Source organism: Hyla sarda, chromosome 9 (assembly GCF_029499605.1).
Source record: "Hyla sarda isolate aHylSar1 chromosome 9, aHylSar1.hap1, whole genome shotgun sequence".
Lineage (NCBI taxonomy): Eukaryota > Metazoa > Chordata > Amphibia > Anura > Hylidae > Hyla > Hyla sarda.
This window is the reverse complement of record NC_079197.1, coordinates 102560740-102582799: the sequence shown is the minus strand read 5'-3', so window position 1 is coordinate 102582799 and position 22060 is coordinate 102560740. Positions and strand designations below refer to the sequence as shown.

The 22060-nt window shown below is 46.7% G+C and overlaps 1 protein-coding gene across 2 annotated transcripts in view; it reads left to right on the top strand.

Annotated features, from left to right (window-relative positions):
* Positions 1-22060, top strand: part of TRPC5 (transient receptor potential cation channel subfamily C member 5) — a 420196-nt gene that overhangs the window by 190611 nt on the left and 207525 nt on the right. The window lies entirely within an intron of this gene.

Below are 22060 nucleotides of genomic sequence, written 5' to 3'. Positions count from 1 at the left end.
CTGGTCAAGAGACGACCGCTAGCTGACACCGGGAGCTCAGGCCTCTCACTGCAACTCCTGCTTCCACTCGCTCCTAGTATGCTGCGACCTCTGCCTGGCACTTCTCTGCCTGACATACTTGGTGCGTATATGACGGGAGGACAATACGCTCCACTACGCTTAAAACAGAATTTGTCAACAACACCAGTGTACTTTTGGCTGGCCTTTCACGGTAACCAGGCCCTTAAGACTTTAACAGGAACAAAATGGTACACCACATAGATGTACATACGTGGTATGCACTTATGAAGGGAGTAAAATATGCTCAACGACGCTTAAAACAGTATTTTTTCTACAAAACCAGCAGGTGTGTTCTTTTGACTGGCCTTTCACAGTAACTAGGCCCTGAAGACTTTAACGGGAACAAAATGGTATACCGTGTAGATGTTCGTATGTGGTATGCACTTATGAGGGTAGTACAATACAGTCCACTACGCTTAAAACAGTATTTGTCTAAAACACCCCCAGGTGTGTACTTTGGGCTGGCCTTTTACAGTAACTAGGCCCTTAGGACTAGAGCAAGAACAAAATAGTACACCACTTAGATGTAAGTACATGGTATGCACATATGAGGCGAGTACAATACACTTCACTACGCTTAAAACAGTATTTGTCTAGAATAGCAGCAGGTGTGTTCTTTTGGCTGGTTTTTCACAGTAACTATGCCCTTAAGACTATAACAGGAACAAAATGGTACACCACGTAGATGTATGTACGTGGTATGCACTTATGAGGGGAGTACAATATGCTCCACTATGCTTAAAACAGTATTTGTCTAGAACAGCAGCAGATGTGTACTTTTGGCTGGCCTTTCACAGTAACTATGCCCTTAGGACTATAACAGGAACAAAATGGTACTCCACGAAGATGCACGTACGTGGTATGCACTTATGAGGGGAGTACAATACACTCCACTACGCTTAAAACAGTATTTGTCTAGAACAGCAGCAGGTGTTTACTTTTGGCTGGCCTATGTACACACAGGTTACAGTTAATAGAGGACAATACACATCGCTACGCAACCTGTATTAGGCACTTATAGCAGATGATTATGGCTTCTAGTGCTCTGCTCTACCTAACTGGCTGGCTACTATTAGCTTTTCAGTTGTTGTACACACCAGTGCTGTAGCAAACAGTCGCTGTGTACTACACCCAAAATCACACTTTCTCTCTCAATCGCTCTCCCTTCCCTATCAGTGCTTCTAGGCTGGATTTGGGCTTGAGGTGAATCGTTGCTGTAATACACCCACAATTGCACTGTCTCAATCTCTCTCCCTTCCCTATCAGTGCTTCTAGGCTGGATTTGGGCTTGAGGTGAATCGCTGCTGTAATAATGCTTTTCTGAGCAACACAAACGGCTCTCTGTCCCTCTCTCTCTGCAATAAAATGCTGAAGTGACTGGCCACAAGATGGCTGCAGATTAAATAGGGTTGTGACATCACAGGGGTGGCTGGCTGCTGATAGGCTGCATGCTGCATGTGATTCAGGGTCATCCCGCCTACCCATGTTCCTGCCTTTCCAGCATTCCTTGCCCCATGTCCTGACATGTGGAGCCGCCATCTTAGATGCCCTGGAGCCTGGACCGCACTAAATGGAGATTAATAAAGCGATTTGTGCGATCGAATCGTGGCGATATTCGGATTTGTTGCAAAGCGAATTTTTCCTGAAATTCGTAACAAATTTTGATTCGTCAGATTTGATTCACTCATCCCTAATACCAAACCCCAGAATTGCATTTTTTCACGTCACATCCCAAAAAAGGAAAAATTCAGATCAATACCCCAAAGGTACCAATAAAAACTTCAGATTGCAGCCCAAAAAATTATCCCCCATCCAGCACAGTATACGAAAAAGTAAAATAGTTCTAGAGGTCAGAAAATAACAAAATAAAAAGTTGAGTTTTTTTTTTATAATTAGTAACACATGACACAAACTATACAAATTTGGTATTGCTGGAATCGGTCTGACCCAAAGTAGCAAAAAATAAAAATAAAACATGTTAGTTTGACCATAGGGTGTACAGGGTAAAAAGAACCCCCTCCCCCAAAATTAGCAAAATTGCATATTTTATTTTTACAATTTTACCTCACAAATTATAATTCTGTTTTTTCTTTTGGAGTATGTCATGGGAAAATGAAGGTGTCATTGCAAAGTAAAATTGGTCCCGCAAAAATCAAGCCCTTACATGAGTGTGTAGATGAACAAATAAGAGAGTTATGTCTACTAAAGTGTAAGGAGTAGAAAAACAAAAGTATAAAAATGTACCCTGTCCTTATGAAGTTAAAGGGGTTATCCAGGGATAGAAAAAAGGTAATTTATTTCAAAAACAGCTCCACGTCTATCCCCAGGTTGTGTGTGGTATTATAACCTGGCTCTAGTCCCTTCAATGGAACTGAGCTGCAGAGCCATACAGGGAGCGGTTTTTGAAATAAATAAGCTGTTTTTCTATTCCTGGATAATCCCTTTAATTGATAAGTACACTTTAAAAAGCAACCTGTCAACTTCCAACTTCCTGTCAAGTCTTCCACTACTCTGTATCATAATTATCATATGCAATCCGTACATGAGAGGAAGTATTGCGAGTTTCTGGTACTATGCCAATATGCAAAACTCCAACAGTAATGAGCCCAGGAATACGCTACACAGATTCACTATGTGGGTGTTGCTCAATGACTGCAACATTATAGACAAATCTTAGCATTAGCTAAAGTTTATGGCACTCACCCTCTTTATGTTCGTTAGACATTCTTCTTCCAAAAATCCAACAAAAGAACATAGTGCAGGACGTTGAAGGCAGGCAGGCAGGCACATTTGCCTGCCTTCAACGTCCTGCACTATGTACTTTTGAGGGATTTTTGGCATAAAGAACTTTGACAAACACAGAGAGGGTGAGTGCCATGAACTTTAATGCTATTGATGCTCACATGCCCCAATTGTATCTGGTGCTCATTTGCCCAATTGTAATTGCTGGTGGACAGGGGTCAGCTGGTGGACAGGGGTCAGTCTGCATCTACACAGCCCCAATAACAGCAAACTATAATACCCTATGTCTCCAGACACCTTTCTATCATAGCAGACAGTATTGGCTCTTTTGTGGAATCAGACAAGACCACGCTAGCCTTTAGTCTCCATGTACATCAATAAGCCTTGGGTGCCCAGGACTTTATTGCCAGTTCATTGGTTGTCCTTCATTCTACCACTTTTGGAAGGTACTAACTGTCGCGCACTAAGAATAACCTACAAGACCTACCAATTTGGAATACTTTGACCCAGTTGTCTAGCTTTTACAATTTTGCTCTTGCTCAAATACTAATACTGAACAGTGGATTTAAATAAATGTTGTAAGGGTGAAAACAAATATTTCTGGTTAACGGAGTAGTAAGTGGTACTTACAAAATGCATAGGGTTAATGAATACTCAATATGCTATCTTCACACAGGCATATTTAAAGTGTACTGTACTTCATAAGATTAATATTAGCATATATTAAATTCATCACTATTGTGAGCATCTGGTATGCAAAAATATGCATCTTTCCATGAATGTGCACACATGGGAAGACAGTACACACTTAGCACTTTGCCAGTCTTCTGCAAATTCTCACAATGGTTTGAAAATCTTACTTAGAGTATTCCTAGTTATTTGTTCAAAGTCTTTTGCAGAGATGTTCAGGGGGTACTCCGGTGAAAACCTTTTTTCTTTTAAATCAACTGGTGGCAGAAAGTTGAACATATTTGTAAATTACTTCTATTAAAAAATCTTAATCCTTCCAGTACTTATTAGCTGCTGAATGCTACAGAGGAAATTCCTTTCTTTTTGGAACACTAATGACATCACGAACACAGTGCTCTCGGCTGACATCTCTGTCCATTTTAGCAACCATGCATAGCGGATGTATGCTAAGAGCAGCATGGTGGCTCAGTGGTTAGCACTGCTGCCTTGCAGTGCTGGGGACTTGGGTTCAAATCCCACTAAGGACAACAATAAATAAAGCGTTATTATTATAATAACATCAGCAGAGAGAACTGTGCTCGTGATGTAATCAGAGAGCATTTCAAAAATAAAAGAATTTCCTCTGTAGTATTCAGCAGCTAATAAGTACAGGAAGGATTAAGATTTTTTTAATAGATAGAAGTAATTTACAAATATGCTTAACTTTCTGCCACCAGTTGATGTAAAAGAAAAAAGGTTTTCACCGGAGTACCCCTTTAACCCCTTAAGGACCAGGCCATTTTATACCTTAAGGACCGGAGCGTTTTTTGCAATTCTGACCACTGTCACTTTAAACATTAATAACTCTGGAATGCTTTTAGTTATCATTCTGATTCCGAGATTGTTTTTTCGTGACATATTCTACTTTAACTTAGTGGTAAAATTTTATGGTAACTTGCATCCTTTCTTGGTGAAAAATCCCAAAATTTGATGAAAAAAATGAAAATTTTGCATTTTTCTAACTTTGAAGCTCTCTGCTTGTAAGGAAAATGGATATTCAAAATATATTTTTTTTGGGTTCACATATACAATATGTCTACTTTATGTTTGCATCATAAAATTTATGAGTTTTTACTTTTGGAAGACACCATAGGGCTTCAAAGTTCAGTAGCAATTTTGAAATTTTTCACAAAATTTTCAAACTCACTATTTTTCAGGGACCAGTTCAGTTTTGAAGTGGATTTGAAGGGTCTTCATATTAGAAATACCCCATAAAAGACCCCATTATAAAAACTACACCCCCTAAAGTATTCAAAAAAACATTCAGTAAGTGTATTAACCCTTTAGGTGTTTCACAGGAATAGCAGCAAAGTGAAGGAGAAAATTCAAAATCTTCATTTTTTACACTCGCATGTTCTTGTAGACCCAATTTTTGAAAGGGATAAAAAGGAGAAAATTTTTACTTGTATTTGAAACCCAATTTCTCTCGAGTAAGCACATACCTCATATGTCTATGTTAATTGTTCGGTGGGCGCAGTAGAGGGCTCAGAAGGGAAGGAGCGACAAATGGTTTTTGGGGGGCATGCCGCATTTAGGAAGCCCCTATGGTGCCAGGACAGCAAAAAAAAACACATGGCATACCATTTTGGAAACTAGACCCCTCAGGGAACGTAACAAGGGGTAAAGTGAACCTTAATACCCTACAGGTGATTCACGACTTTTGCATATGTAAAAAAAATATATATTTTTTTTACCTAAAATGCTTGGTTTCCCAAAAATTTTACATTTTTAAAAAGGGTAATAGCAGAAAATACCCCCCAAAATTTGAAGCCCAATTTCTCCCGATACAGAAAACACCTCGCATGGGGGTGAAAAGTGCTCTGCTGGCGCACTACAGGTCTCAGAAGAGAAGGAGTCACATTTGGCTTTTTGAAAGCAAATTTTGCTCTGGGGGCATGCCGCATTTAGGAAGCCCCTATGGTGCCAGAACAGCAAAAAAAAAACACATGGCATACCATTTTGGAAACTAGACCCCTCGGGGAACGTAACAAGGGGTAACGTGAACCTTAATGCCCTACAGGTGTTTCACGACTTTTGCATATGTAAAAAAAAATATTTTTTTTTACCTAAAATGCTTGTTTTCCCAAAATGTTTACATTTTTAAAAAGGGTAATAGCGGAAAATACCCCCCAAAATTTGAAGCCCAATTTCTCCCGATTCAGAAAACACCCCATATGGGGGTGAAAAGTGCTCTGCTGGCGCACTACAGGTCTCAGAAGAGAAGGAGTAACATTTGGCTTTTTGAAAGCAAATTTTGCTCTGGGGGCATGCCGCATTTAGGAAGCCCCTATGGTGCCAGAACAGCAAAAAAAAAACACATGGCATACCATTTTGGAAACTAGACCCCTCGGGGAACGTAACAAGGGGTAATGTGAACCTTAATACCCTACAGGTGTTTCACGACTTTTGCATATGTAAAAAAATATATATTTTTTTTACCTAAAATGCTTGGTTTCCCAAAATTTTTACAATTTTAAAAAGGGTAATAGCAGAAAATACCCCCCAAAATTTGAAGCCCAATTTCTCCCGATTCAGAAAACACCCCATATGGGTGTGAAAAGTGCTCTGCTGGCGCACTACAGGTCTCAGAAGAGAAGGAGTCACATTTGGCTTTTTGAAAGCGAATTTTGCTCTGGGGGCATGCCGCATTTAGGAAGCCCCTATGGTGCCAGGACAGCAAAAAAAAAACACATGGCATACTATTTTGGAAACTAGACCCCTCGGGGAACGTAACAAGGGGTAATTTGAACCTTAATACCCTACAGGTGTTTCACGACTTTTGCATATGTAAAAAAATATATATTTTTTTTACCTAAAATGCTTGTTTTCCCAAAAATTTTACATTTTTTAAAAGGGTAATAGCAGAAAATACCCCCCAAAATTTGAAGCCCAATTTCTCCCGAGTACGGCGATACCCCATATGTGGCCCTAAACTGTTGCCTTGAAATACGACAGGGCTCCAAAGTGAGAGCGCCATGCGCATTTGAGGCCTAAATTAGGGACTTGCATAGGGGTGGACATAGGGGTATTCTACGCCAGTGATTCCCAAACAGGGTGCCTCCAGCTGTTGTAAAACTCCCAGCATGCCTGGACAGTCAACGGCTATCTGGCAATACTGGGAGTAGTTGTTTTGCAACAGCTGGAGGCTCCGTTTTGGAAACAGTGGCGTACCAGACGTTTTTAATTTTTATTGGGGAGGGGGGTTGTATAGGGGTATGTGTATATGTAGTGTTTTTTACTTTTTATTTTATTTTGTGTTAGTGTAGTGTAGTGTTTTTAGGGTACAGTCGCACGGGCGGGGGGTTCACAGTAGTTTCTCGCTGGCAGTTTGAGCTACGGCAGAAAATTTGACGCAGCTCAAACTTGCAGCCGGATACTTACTGTAATCCTCCGCCCATGTGAGTGTACCCTGTACGTTCACATTGGGGGGGGGGGGGGAATCAGTGCAAAACTACAACTCCCAGCATGAACGGTCTATCAGTGCATGCTGGGAGTTGTAGTTTTGCAACCGCTGGAGGCTCCGTTTTGGAAACAGTGACGTACCAGACGTTTTTCATTTTTATTGGCGAGGGGAGGGGGGCTGTGTAGGGGTATGTGTATATGTAGTGTTTTTTACTTTTTATTTTATTTTGCGTTAGTGTAGTGTAGTGTTTTTAGGGTACAGTCACACCGGCGGGGGGTTCACAGTAGTTTCTCGCTGGCAGTTTGAGCTGCGGCAGAAATTTTGCCGCACCTCAAACTTGCAGCCGGATACTTACTGTAATCCTCCGCCCATGTGAGTGTACCCTGTACGTTCACATTGGGGGGGGGAACATCCAGCTGTTGCAAAACTACAACTCCCAGCATGTACGGTCTATCAGTGCATGCTGGGAGTTGTAGTTTTGCAACAGCTGGAGGCACACTGGTTGTGAAACACAGAGTTTGGTAACAAACTCAGTGTTTTGCAACCAGTGTGCCTTCAGCTGTTGCAAAAGCTACAACCCCCAGCATGTACGGACAGCGGAAGGGCATGCTGGGTGTTGTAGTTATGCAACAGCTGGAGGCATACTACTTTGGCTGGGGATGCTGGGGATTGTAGTTATGCAACAGCTGGAGACACACTGGTTTGCTACTTAACTCAGTGTGCCTTCAGCTGTTGCAAAACTACAACTCTCAGCAGTCACCGACAGCCAACGGGCATGCTGGGAGTTGTAGTTATGCAACCACCAGATGCACCACTACAACTCCCAGCATGCACTTTAGCTGATTGTGCAAGCTGGGAGTTGTAGTTACACAACAGCTGAAGGTACACTTTTCCATAGAAAGAATGTGCCTCCAGCTGTTGCAAAACTACAAGTCCCAGCATGCCCATAAGGGCATGCTGGGAGTTGTGGTGGTCTGCCTCCTGCTGTTGCATAACTACAGCTCCCAGCATGCCTTTTTTGCATGCTGGGAGCTGTTGCTAAGCAACAGCAGGAGGCTGTCACTCACCTCCAACGATCCTCGCTGCACCAGGTCAGTCCCTCGTCGTCTCCGCCGCCGCCGCTGCTCCTGGGGCCCCGATCCCAACAGGGGCGCCGGGGATCGGGGTCCCCAGCACCCGGGGTGCACGTCCCGCACCCGCTCACGTCCTCCGGAAGAGGGGCGGAGCGGGTTGCGGGAGTGACACCCGCAGCAGGCGCCCTGATTGGTCGGCCGGTAATCCGGCCGACAAATCAGGGCGATCGTGAGGTGGCACCAGTGCCACCTCACCCCTGCTGGCTCTGGCTGTTCGGGGCCGTCGGAGACGGCCCCGAACAGCCTGTAATTCCGGGTCACCGGGTCACTGGAGACCCGATTGACCCGGAATCCGCCGCAGATCGCTGGACTGAATTGTCCAGCGATCTGCGGCCATCGCCGACATGGGGGGTCATAATGACCCCCCTGGGCGATATGCCCCGATGCCTGCTGAACGATTTCAGCAGGCATCGGGGACCGGCTCCGCTCCAGATGGTTGCGGGGGGCCGGTAAAACACATGACGTTCTCATACGTCATGTGTCCTTAAGGACTCGGAAATGGAGACGTATGAGAACGTCATGTGTCCTTAAGGGGTTAAAGCCGACCATACATTGTGAGATCTGTAAACACAAAAAGACACACAAGAGGTGCACCCCGGTGTGAAAACCTCCCAAACAATTCAGGGCAAAGGAATACTCGCAGAACAACTTACCGGTTTGGGTTGTGCAACATGTGGACACAACACACAATAGCGTATTTTGGTAGTCAAAATCCTTCAATGGCTGCTGATCCTCCCCAAGTACTACCAGCGCAAATAAAACTCCAAATATTTCCTCCCCCACAATTAGGGATCAATGGGCACTGCCAGGTATAGTATAGGTATATTTTATTAACATTAAAATGTACAACACGTTTCGGAACCAAATTGGTTCCTTCCTCGGGTACCTGTGGAAGTTTTTGGAGTTATACATTGTGAGATGTCTCACTAAGCAAAAAAGTGATAGAAATCTATGGTGCTATATGACATTTTATTCCTGGTGGTCAGCATCATATACATTTCCATGCTCAAAGTGCTAAAAAAAAAAAAAAGGATTTTTTTTACTTGGTGCATCAAAGGTTAGCTAAAATTAAGAATATATTACCTAAACCTAGCAGAACTAGATAAAGATAATATTTTTATATTGTGTTTATACTGTATTTATCAACAGCACTGGTAGAATGTCATTATAGGAGTCTATATACCCATTAGATATGATATTTTTACATGCCAAATGTAGGAATAGGTAAGGGATCAACCTGGGATCGTTCCTATAGAAAGGCAGAAATATACTGACTTTATAAATCCTTATTCTAGACCTAGCCCTTACTCAGGTCAAGCAACACAATTTAAAGGGACAAATTCACCACCTTACAAGCAGCAAGTGTGCAACTTCCTTAAAGGGTAGTGTCACGATGCCGGCTGGCAGGTAGTGGATCCTCTGTGCCAGAGAGGGATTGGCGTGGACCGTGCTAGTGGACCGGTTCTAAGCCACTACTGGTTTTCACCAGAGCCCGCCGCAAAGCGGGATGGTCTTGCTGCGGCGGTAGTGACCAGGTCGTATCCACTAGCAACGGCTCACCTCTCTGGCTGCTGAAGATAGGCGCGGTACAAGGGAGTAGACAGAAGCAAGGTCGGACGTAGCAGAAGGTCGGGGCAGGCAGCAAGGATCGTAGTCAGGGGCAACGGCAGAAGGTCTGGAAACACAGGCAAGGAACACACAAGGAACGCTTTCACTGGCACTAAGGCAACAAGATCCGGCAAGGGAGTGCAGGGGAAGTGAGGTGATATAGGGAAGTGCACAGGTGAACACACTAATTGGAACCACTGCGCCAATCAGCGGCGCAGTGGCCCTTTAAATCGCAGAGACCCGGCGCGCGCGCGCCCTAGGGAGCGGGGCCGCGCGCGCCGGGACAGAACAGACGGAGAGCGAGTCAGGTAGGGGAGCCGGGGTGCGCATCGCGAGCGGGCGCTACCCGCATCGCGAATCGCATCCCGGCTGGCAGCGGAATCGCAGCGCCCCGGGTCAGAGGACGTGACCGGAGCGCTGCCGCGGGGAGAGTGAAGCGAGCGCTCCGGGGAGGAGCGGGGACCCGGAGCGCTCGGCGTAACAGTACCCCCCCCCTTGGGTCTCCCCCTCTTCTTAGAGCCTGAGAACCTGAGGAGCAGACTTTTGTCTAGGATGTTGTCCTCAGGTTCCCAGGATCTCTCTTCAGGACCACAACCCTCCCAGTCCACTAAAAAAAAATTTTTCCCTCTGACCTTTTTGGCAGCTAAAATTTCTTTGACCGAGAAGATGTCCGAGGAGCCGGAAACAGGAGTGGGAGGAACAGATTTGGGAGAAAAACGGTTGAGGATGAGTGGTTTGAGAAGAGAGACGTGAAAGGCATTAGGGATACGAAGAGAGGGAGGAAGAAGAAGTTTATAAGAGACAGGATTAATTTGACACAAAATTTTGAAAGGACCAAGATAGCGTGGTCCCAACTTGTAGCTAGGGACACGGAAGCGGACATATTTAGCGGAGAGCCATACCTTGTCTCCAGGGGAAAAAACGGGGGGAGCTCTTCTTTTCTTATCCGCGAACTTCTTCATGCGTGATGAAGCCTGTAAGAGAGAATTTTGGGTCTCTCTCCATATGATGGAAAGGTCACGAGAAATTTCATCCACAGCGGGCAGACCAGAGGGCAAGGGAGTAGGGAGGGGGGGAAGAGGGTGACGGCCGTACACCACGAAAAATGGGGATTTGGAGGAAGACTCAGAGACCCTGAAGTTATACGAGAATTCGGCCCATGGGAGGAGATCTGCCCAGTCATCCTGGCGGGAGGAAACAAAATGTCGCAAATAATCACCCAAGATCTGGTTAATCCTTTCAACTTGTCCATTGGACTGGGGATGATATGCAGAAGAAAAATTTAATTTAATCTTGAGTTGTTTACAGAGAGCCCTCCAGAATTTAGACACGAATTGGACGCCTCTATCCGAGACAATCTGCGTAGGCAACCCGTGAAGACGAAAAATATGTACAAAAAATTGTTTAGCCAACTGAGGCGCAGAAGGAAGACCAGGAAGGGGGATGAAATGTGCCATTTTGGAGAATCGATCAACGACCACCCAAATAACAGTGTTGCCACGGGAAGGGGGTAAATCAGTAATAAAATCCATACCAATCAGAGACCAAGGCTGTTCGGGGACAGGCAGAGGATGAAGAAAACCAGCGGGCTTCTGGCGAGGAGTCTTATCCCGGGCACAGATAGTGCAGGCTCGCACAAAGTCCACAACATCCGTCTCCAGAGTCGGCCACCAATAGAAGCGGGAGATGAGTTGCACAGATTTCTTGATACCCGCATGACCTGCGAGATGGGAGGAGTGACCCCATTTGAGGATTCCGAGGCGTTGGCGAGGAGAAACAAAGGTCTTTCCTGGAGGAGTCTGCCTGATGGAGGCAGGAGAAGTGGAGATCAGGCAGTCAGGTGGAATGATGTGTTGCGGAGAGAGTTCAACTTCTGAGGCATCCGAGGAACGAGAGAGAGCATCGGCCCTAATGTTCTTATCGGCAGGACGAAAGTGAATCTCAAAATTAAATCGGGCAAAGAACAGAGACCACCGGGCCTGGCGAGGATTCAACCGTTGGGCAGACTGGAGGTAGGAGAGGTTCTTGTGGTCGGTGTAGATAATAACAGGAGAACTTGATCCCTCCAGCAGATGCCTCCATTCCTCAAGTGCTAATTTAATGGCTAGAAGCTCTCGATCCCCGATGGAGTAGTTCCTCTCCGCTGGAGAGAAGGTCCTAGAGAAAAAACCACAAGTGACAGCATGCCCGGAAGAATTTTTTTGTAGAAGAACAGCTCCAGCTCCCACTGAGGAGGCATCAACCTCCAATAGGAAGGGTTTGGAAGGGTCAGGTCTGGAGAGGACGGGAGCCGAAGAAAAGGCAGACTTGAGTCGTTTAAAGGCGTCTTCTGCTTGAGGAGGCCAGGACTTGGGATCAGCATTTTTTTTGGTTAAAGCCACGATAGGAGCCACAATGGTAGAAAAATGTGGAATAAATTGCCTGTAATAATTGGCGAACCCCAAAAAGCGTTGGATAGCACGGAGTCCGGAGGGGCGTGGCCAATCTAAGACGGCAGAGAGTTTGTCTGGATCCATCTGTAGTCCCTGGCCAGAGACCAAATATCCTAGAAAAGGAAGAGATTGGCATTCAAACAGACATTTCTCAATTTTGGCATAGAGTTGGTTGTCACGAAGTCTCTGAAGAACCATACGGACATGCTGGCGGTGTTCTTCTAGATTGGCAGAAAAAATTAGGATATCGTCCAGATATACAACAACACAGGAGTATAACAGATCACGAAAAATTTCATTGACAAAGTCTTGGAAGACGGCAGGGGCGTTGCACAGTCCAAAGGGCATGACCAGATACTCAAAGTGTCCATCTCTGGTGTTAAATGCCGTTTTCCACTCGTCCCCCTCTCTGATGCGGATGAGGTTATAGGCGCCTCTTAAGTCCAATTTAGTGAAGATGTGGGCACCTTGGAGGCGATCAAAGAGTTCAGAGATGAGGGGTAAGGGGTAGCGGTTCTTAACCGTGATTTTATTAAGACCGCGGTAGTCAATGCACGGACGTAGGTTGCCATCTTTTTTGGACACAAAGAAAAATCCGGCTCCGGCAGGAGAGGAGGATTTACGGATAAAGCCCTTTTTTAGATTCTCCTGGACGTATTCGGACATGGCAAGAGTCTCTGGGGCAGAGAGAGGATAAATTCTGCCCCGGGGTGGAGTAGTGCCCGGGAGGAGGTCGATAGGGCAATCATAAGGCCTGTGAGGAGGTAGAGTCTCAGCTTGTTTTTTGCAGAAAACATCCGCGAAGTCCATATAGGCCTTAGGGAGACCGGTTACTGGAGGAACCACAGAGTTACGGCAAGGGTTACTGGGAACCGGTTTTAGACAGTTCTTGGAACAAGAGGACCCCCAACACTTGATCTCCCCAGTGGACCAATCCAGGGTAGGGGAATGAAGTTGAAGCCAGGGAAGTCCAAGGAGAATTTCCGAGGTGCAATTGGGGAGGACCAAAAGTTCAATCCTCTCATGATGAGATCCGATGCTCATAAGAAGGGGCTCCGTGCGGAAACGTATGGTACAGTCCAATCTTTCATTATTTACACAATTGATGTAGAGGGGTCTGGCGAGACTGGTCACCGGGATGTTGAACTTGTTGACGAGAGAGGCCAAAATAAAATTTCCTGCAGATCCAGAGTCCAAGAAGGCCACTGTAGAGAAGGAGAAGGCAGAGGCAGACATCCGCACAGGCACAGTAAGACGTGGAGAAGCAGAGTAGACATCAAGGACTGTCTCACCTTTGTGCGGAGTCAGCGTACGTCTTTCCAGGCGGGGAGGACGGATAGGACAATCTCTCAGGAAATGTTCGGTACTAGCACAGTACAGGCAGAGGTTCTCCATACGGCGTCGTGTCCTCTCTTGAGGTGTCAGGCGAGACCGGTCGACCTGCATAGCCTCCACGGCGGGAGGCACAGGAACAGATTGCAGGGGACCAGAGGAGAGAGGAGCCGAGGAGAAGAAACGCCTCGTGCGAACAGAGTCCATATCTTGGCGGAGTTCCTGACGCCTTTCGGAAAAACGCATGTCAATGCGAGTGGCTAGGTGAATAAGTTCATGTAGATTAGCAGGAATTTCTCGTGCGGCCAGAACATCTTTAATGTTGCTGGATAGGCCTTTTTTGAAGGTCGCGCAGAGGGCCTCATTATTCCAGGACAATTCTGAAGCAAGAGTACGGAATTGTACGGCATACTCGCCAACGGAAGAATTACCCTGGACCAGGTTCAACAGGGCAGTCTCAGCAGAAGAGGCTCGGGCAGGTTCCTCAAAGACACTTCGGATTTCCGAGAAGAAGGAGTGTACAGAGGCAGTGACGGGGTCATTGCGGTCCCAGAGCGGTGTGGCCCATGACAGGGCTTTTCCGGACAGAAGGCTGACTACGAAAGCCACCTTAGACCTTTCAGTGGGAAACAGGTCCGACATCATCTCCAGATGCAGGGAACATTGGGAAAGAAAGCCACGGCAAAACTTAGAGTCCCCATCAAATTTATCCGGCAAGGATAAGCGTATCCCAGGAGCGGCCACTCGCTGCGGAGGAGGTGCAGGAGCTGGCGGAGGAGATGACTGCTGAAGCTGTGGTAGTAACTGTTGTAGCATAACGGTCAGTTGAGACAGCTGTTGGCCTTGTTGCGCTATCTGTTGTGACTGCTGGGCGACCACCGTGGTGAGGTCAGCGACAACTGGCAGAGGAACTTCAGCGGGATCCATGGCCGGATCTACTGTCACGATGCCGGCTGGCAGGTAGTGGATCCTCTGTGCCAGAGAGGGATTGGCGTGGACCGTGCTAGTGGACCGGTTCTAAGCCACTACTGGTTTTCACCAGAGCCCGCCGCAAAGCGGGATGGTCTTGCTGCGGCGGTAGTGACCAGGTCGTATCCACTAGCAACGGCTCACCTCTCTGGCTGCTGAAGATAGGCGCGGTACAAGGGAGTAGACAGAAGCAAGGTCGGACGTAGCAGAAGGTCGGGGCAGGCAGCAAGGATCGTAGTCAGGGGCAACGGCAGAAGGTCTGGAAACACAGGCAAGGAACACACAAGGAACGCTTTCACTGGCACTAAGGCAACAAGATCCGGCAAGGGAGTGCAGGGGAAGTGAGGTGATATAGGGAAGTGCACAGGTGAACACACTAATTGGAACCACTGCGCCAATCAGCGGCGCAGTGGCCCTTTAAATTGCAGAGACCCGGCGCGCGCGCGCCCTAGGGAGCGGGGCCGCGCGCGCCGGGACAGAACAGACGGAGAGCGAGTCAGGTAGGGGAGCCGGGGTGCGCATCGTGAGCGGGCGCTACCCGCATCGCGAATCGCATCCCGGCTGGCAGCGGAATCGCAGCGCCCCGGGTCAGAGGACGTGACCGGAGCGCTGCCGCGGGGAGAGTGAAGCGAGCGCTCCGGGGAGGAGCGGGGACCCGGAGCGCTCGGCGTAACAGGTAGCTCCCACCATCCTATTTTTTATTTTTTTTGCTAGCCTGTGCCCCCCCCCCCCCCCGCTATGGCACTACCCCGTTCCCTCCCCCCCCCCCCCGCCCCGCCCCGCATACCCCCTTCCCCCATTACACTTGCAGTTACTGCAGAGTCCGGCAGCGGGCGTGCAGGGACAGCGGCGGCAACGAGGCGGCGGCGGTGATGTGAAGGAGGAGTGGCCTCCCAGCCAGTGGCCGGGGAGCCAATGCGCTCGCTCCCGCCTGTCTGATTGACAGGCAGGGAGCGAGTGTAGCCTAACTGAAAAAGGACTGATTGCCACTCCAAAATCAGTCCTTTTTCAGTAGCCAGTTTTTAAATGTAAATTAAACCTTTTTAATGAAAAAAATATATATATAATAAAAGTATATTAGAGATATGTTGTAGTACATAAGTACTACAACATATCAAAAAATAAAGTTGGTGACAGTGCCCATTTAAAGCACCAAAAGAAAAGAAATGAAAAAGGTATTCCAATATCAGGTAAAGAAAAAATATGCGGAAGCATATACTGTAGTATTCTCCATCTATTTCCCTTAGTTTCCTTGTTTTCTGTGTCTGTGAGTCTCTTTGTATTTTAGATAATCACTGTGCTCTCTTGTTGAGCAGTACTACAATTCATAATATGCAGTGTTTTCCCTCAGCTCTTCATCACAACCCTCCCACCCTGCCAAATCCTCTCCCACAGCATTCCTGCCAGTTTCCTGCTCAGAGCTGCTGCATAACATTGCTCTACACAGGAGACTCTCTCCCCACTCTGAAAGTCTGCAAAAACTGCTGTATTCATTGCTTGTTTGTTTCTCTGCCTGTGGCATTGTTTAGCATAAGGCAGCATGCTGTAAACACACCCCATTGTTACATCAGGGAAGTGGTGTTGTAGGGGCTGGTCAGAGGTGATTAAATAACTCACTGGGTTGGGAATTGAACTCAAAGGCAAGATCTAGACAAGCCTCCTGAGACCACAGAGGATGATGCATTGTCTGTGGAGAGAGAAAGAATATGGGAAGCTGGAGAAAAAAAAAAACATTTTTGTAAAGGGGGGGGGGGAACTACACAATGTCCGGTCAGAGTCATGCAAAAATATGCTGAAGACAGTACAATTTGGGACAGCACTATATTAGTAAGTTATGTATCTTGGGGTGATATTTGAAAAAAAAACCTATAATTTTTTGATACTGGAATATCCCTTTTAAGCTATGCATGGTTTTATTGAAATCAATGCTTATGCTCTGACTAATAGATTAATGTTTTTAATTAGATATCTCTAATGTAAAAGGAACACTAAACAGAAATAAATTGGAACCTGTTACATTGAACATGTAGCTCTGTCTGCAGGCAGTATGCTGTGTCAGTGAGTGAAGGCTGTCAGTCACTGAATATGACCACCCACTGGATCTTAAGGATAGAAGAAGCATGGATTAAAAGGTTAAAAATTACAAGTTATGTCAACTCTATAACACAAAACTATATATCAGTCGTCTCATTTTATCCTGCCCGATAACTAGTGTTGAGCGGCATAGGCCATATTCGAATTCGTGATATTTCGCGAATATATGGACGAATATTCGTCATATATTTGCTAAATTCGCATATTCATAATATTTGCGTTTTATTTTCGTATATGTGAAAATTTGCGTATGTGAAAATTAGCATACACAAAAATTAGCATAAGCGAAAATTTGCATATGCAAATGCACGCCAGTCTCACACAGTAGTATTAGAGCCTTCTTTACACCACACAAGCTGGAAGCAGAGAGGGGTGATCACTGTGATGTGTGCTATAAAAAAAATAAAAACGAATATTCGTAATTACGAATATATAGTGCTATATTCGCAAATATTCGCGAATATGCAATATTCGTGAATAAAATTCGCATTGCGAATATTCGCGAGCAACACTACCGATAACCTGCCTAGCCCTGGATATTTAACTAGGCCAACAAGGGGTGTAAATTTTTCAATAGCTGGGGACAGGATTATCTTTAATGTTACTAAACACGCAGCCATTAATGTCTAAACCTCTGCAACAAAAGTGAGTATAACCCTAAGTGGAAATGTCCAACTGGACCCAAAATGTCAATATTTTGTGTGGCCACCATGGATTCCCAGCACTGCCTTAAGTCTCTTAGGCATGGAGTTCACCAGAACTTAACAGGTTGTCACTGAAGTCCTCTTCCACTCCCCCATCACGACATTACAGAGCTAGTGGATATTAGAGAGCTTGTGCTTCCCTACCTTCCATTTGAGAATGCTCCAGAGGTGCTCAATCGAGTCTAGGAGAGATACTATGTCTGGAGAAATACTTGGCAAGTCCATCACCTTTCTCAGCTTCTTTAGCAAGGCAGTGGTTGTCTTGTATTTGGGGTTGTTGTTATTATACTGGGATACTGCCCTGAAGGCCAGTCTCCGAAGGGAGGGGACCATGCTCTGCTTAATTATGTCACAGTACATGTTGACATTTATGGTGCCCTCCATGAACTGTAGCTCCCAAGTGCCAGCAGCACTCCTGTAGGCCCAGACCATGACATTCCTACCACCATGCTCCACTGTAGAAAAATATTTGGTGGGAATAGGTGTGTGGTGGCCCAGTACAGTACTTTCACCCCTGTACCCTTGCTGTCCTGTCAGGCAGACTCTATTGTGGTGTCCCTGATTCCCTCTTTAATCTATGTAATATTAATGGTTAATTATACCTTGTGTTATATAAAATGTCTTTACACTGTTATGTGCCTTTAAATACTGTTACCAAGTGTTGTAACAAAGGAAGGTACCAGTGATCATGTGACTAATAGGGTGACCTATGGGACCATTCCAGATTCTCCCCCATATAAACCCTGGGAGGAGCTAGTTCAGTCTCTTGAGTTCTGAGGTCAAAGAAGTCAAGTCCTGAGAGTGTGTCTGGTGTCCTGAGGAGACCCAAGGCCTACCACCACACAGCCACGCTTCTACTAATCCAGTGCCCCACAGGTGAACGTCAAAACCTGGTAAGCTACATACGGGATGAAGTCAATCTAGTCAAGTCAGTCAAGATCAGTCTGTACCAAGTGAGCATGGGCCTGCAGCAAATTATCAAAATCCACTATAAGTCCCAGTGAGCCCTTAAGTCTCTGAAGTCACTGGTCAACTCTTTGGGCCTAACTGAGCTGTCAAATAAAGCTGCCATTGTTCTGTAACTTGACGTCGGAGTCATTATTTGCCCTATGCATAGCCCAGGATCCAGCGGCATACCTTCGGGTGGTGCAAAGGTTAAACCACGCCCTGGCTTCAAGAATACAAGGGGTTAATGCCATTTTCCCCTAGGGTAATAACATCTGCCCTCCATCACACCCTCACCACAACTTTTGGCATCCTACGAACAGAATACAGGTGTGTGCCTTATGCAAAAAGTAGAACCGAGATTGAACTGTGTCCAGTACTGCCAAAAATTTGCACGCAGATGGGAAAATAAATTGCGCCAGAAAGTGTTTGGGACTTTGCCAGTGAAAAATCTGTTTATTGCGACGTGCTTGTGAAATAGAGGGGGAGGTGAAGAAAAGTCTGCTATCTGTCTTTGTGAACCGTAAAAGAATTGTGCCTGCCATGTGTAAAATACGGGTCGAAGTTATGTTGCGTAACAAAGTGCTGGCCGCACCTGAAAGAGTTAAAGATGTGCAGGAGAAGTGCACGAAGATGTCCTGCACTGGTCAGTGTCCCGCTCTTGGGCGTGGAAACCATGTTGCCGTCCCGAGTTCTAGGTGGAACTTGAAAGATCCTTCCCTTGTTGCTGGGGGAGCTGAAGTCACCGCTACACCGCTGACATACTTCCGGCCGGTGACCATCTTCCAGAAGCCCACTATAAAAGAAACAGTGCCTCTGGACCTCTTTAGTTTGCTGGAAGTCTGCAGAGAGAGCAACATAGTGGAAGAACAAGCAAGCATGAGATCAGAGAGTCCTAAGATGGCGCCCGGCGCCCGAAAAGTTGCAGCGGCCACAGCACAGATGTTTCAGGAGTTGGCGGACCGGCTGCAGAGGATCTCCATTGGGGCTGAAGATGCCTATCTCAAAGACCCGCTGCCCGATGACAACGGAGAGTGGCCAGCGACTCCTGCGGGTGGAATACCTGTGTCATCCAGAGGAGCGTCGCCAGTGAGGCTGTCTCCACACCACCGGACCTGAGATTTCTGGGTGGAGATCCATACAGAGGAATCGGAAGTGAATACCCCGGCTGTGGCCGCTTTCTCTACCCTTCCATCTACCCCCAGCCCAGAGCCTGCCCTCCAGGTCCAGAAGCCCACAGCATGCTCCCGGTCGCCACCACTACCCCGGTGGCTATTTGGCGATGGATCGAGACTTATCCAGTACATGAGAGAGCACCTTCTACCCCTACCAGGGAAGGCCCAGTCTGAGAGGCAAGAGGCCCAAATGGCTGCATTAGTGGAGGAGATGAGGGCACAAAGAAGGATGGAATATAGGCCAATACCATCATCATAGGAAGTGCGCCAACAACAAGACACAAAGACCATTGAGGCCCTGTACATTAGGATGCTAGACCACCCCGGAGAGGGAGAGCCACTCCTAGAGAGGCTCAGAGCCACCGACATGAAGTCTGATAAAGTGTGGGGGTTTGGCACCCTCATGGACTGCCGTCACTGTGGGACCATCCTAGTAAATAGAAGAGCAGTCAAGAGAGACTATCTCCCCCCACATTTGCATTCTCTGTAGAGAGGGGAGATAGTGGAATATACTCCGGTCAACAGCATGAGAGGAGAGTGGGAGGCCGCGGGGACCCGTCCGAAGAACCCCACACAGCTTCCTTTCTACTACTTTCCATTGGATGATTGAAATGCGGACCCCTTTGGCTTGCTGTTTCCTAAAGCCAGGGGAACCTGTCAAGAAGAAGAAGCAACATGTCTGCCCGAGGCGCATGTTATGGCACTGAAGTTCCGACTCAAGTCATCAACAGATGTGCCCAGGCCTACTCCTGTCACTGAGGAGGTTTGGCTTATTCACCGGGAACACACTACAGTGCCTTGGCCTACTCCTGGTGAGGAGGAGGTTTGGCCGGCACAAACAGGCACCAACACATTGTCCCCCAGTGGCGGAAGCTGCTGCTGTGCAAATGGTAGTCACTGAGCGATTTTTTTAAAATTTGATTCGGCCGAATCGCCGAATTTTCCCAAAAAGTTTGGTTTGGTCCGAATTTTCGATATTAAAAACGGCTATTTCTGGGCTACAGAGAGCCTCAACACATTGCCTCAACACATGTGTAGAACACATTGCCTTACGCATAGGGAGTGTGCTGTGTTAGTGAAATAATAATGCTATTCAGTATGACATGCAGATTAGAGGCGTCGCTATTAGAATCACTGTCGCAGAGTGGCACAATGACAGAGCCTGGAGGTGGCATAAGTATAAGGAGACAATATAGTGGCTGAATGACACAGCGTGAAGGTATTGGCAGCATGAGGAGATCATATAGTGCCTGAACGACACAGCGTGGAGGTGGCGGCAGCATGACGAGAACATATAGTGGCTGAATGACACAGCCTGGAGGTGTTGGCAGCATGAGGAGACCATATAGTGGCATAATGACACAGCGTGGAGGTGTTGGCAGCATGAAGAGACCATATAATGGCTGAATGACACAGAGTGGAGGTGTTGGCAGCACGAGGAGACCATATAGTGCCTGAATGACACAGTGTGGAGGTGGCAGCAGCATGAGGAGATCATATAGTGGCTGAATGACCCAGCCTGGAGGTGGCAACAGCCTGACGAGACCATAGGGCCTCACAATTGAAAAGATTAAAGATACTTTTTAACATTTAAATTGAAGATTTCAAATAGATGAACCTAAAAATTTTCATTTAATGTGCCAGCAGCATGAGGAGACCACATGGCGGCACAGTGACACAGCCTGGAAGAGGCAGTAGCACGAGGAGATCATAATCTGGCAGAATGACACAGCCTGGAGTTGGCGACAGCAAGGGGAGACCATATAGTGGCTGAATGACACAGCCTGGAGTTGACAGCAGCCAGAGGAGACCATATAGTGGCTGAATGACACAGCCTTAAGGTGGCGGCAGCAAGAGGAGACCATATATTGGTTTAATGAAACAGCCTGGAGCTGGCATTAGCATGAGGAGAACATATGGTGGCAGAATGAGACAGCCTGGAGCTGGCATCAGCATGAGGAGAACATATGGTGGCAGTGTGAGACAACCTGGAGCTGGCATCAGCATGAGGAGAGCATATGGTGGCAGAATGAGACAGCCTGGAGGGTGGCATCAGCAGCATCAGGAGTCCTGAAAGTGACTCGGTGACAGAGTGGGTCGGTGGGTGGCAATACCAGTACCCGGTGATAAAAGTGGGTGAAAAAGGGAGAACTTGGCATCAGATGTGTGGCATTAGGCGGGTGGCAGGATCAGAATAGTAGCTGTGGCAGGTAGGCACACAAGCTGGCTGTCGATTATATAGGGCTGTGGCTCGCTGCTGATAGGCTGCATGCTGCATGTGATTCAGGGTCATCCCTCTTACCCGGCTTGTCCCCTTCCAAGAGTTCCTTGCCCCATGTCCTGACATGTGGAGCTGCCATCTTAGATGCCCTGGAGCCTGGACCGCACTAAATGGAGTTAAATTAAGCGAATTTTCCTGAAATTTGTAACGAATTCGGATTCATCAGATTTGATTTACTCATCCCTAGTCACTGTGAGACCTACCATAACTGAGTCCACTTTGTCCCGAGTGAATTGGAACACTCATGTCAGTCCTCTGTAGGGGGCACAGTCCCGTGGTCCTCTTTACAAGTGAATGCAATTATCATTATTGTTGTGAAACTGTATTTTTTAAGTCACCATGTAAAAAAGTGTATATAAAGTGTTTATACAAAATGTCTAAAGTGTCTAATGTCTTTCCTACCCATGGCAATTGTATAGGAGGTATCCTGACTTTGTCAGGAGAAGTGTACCC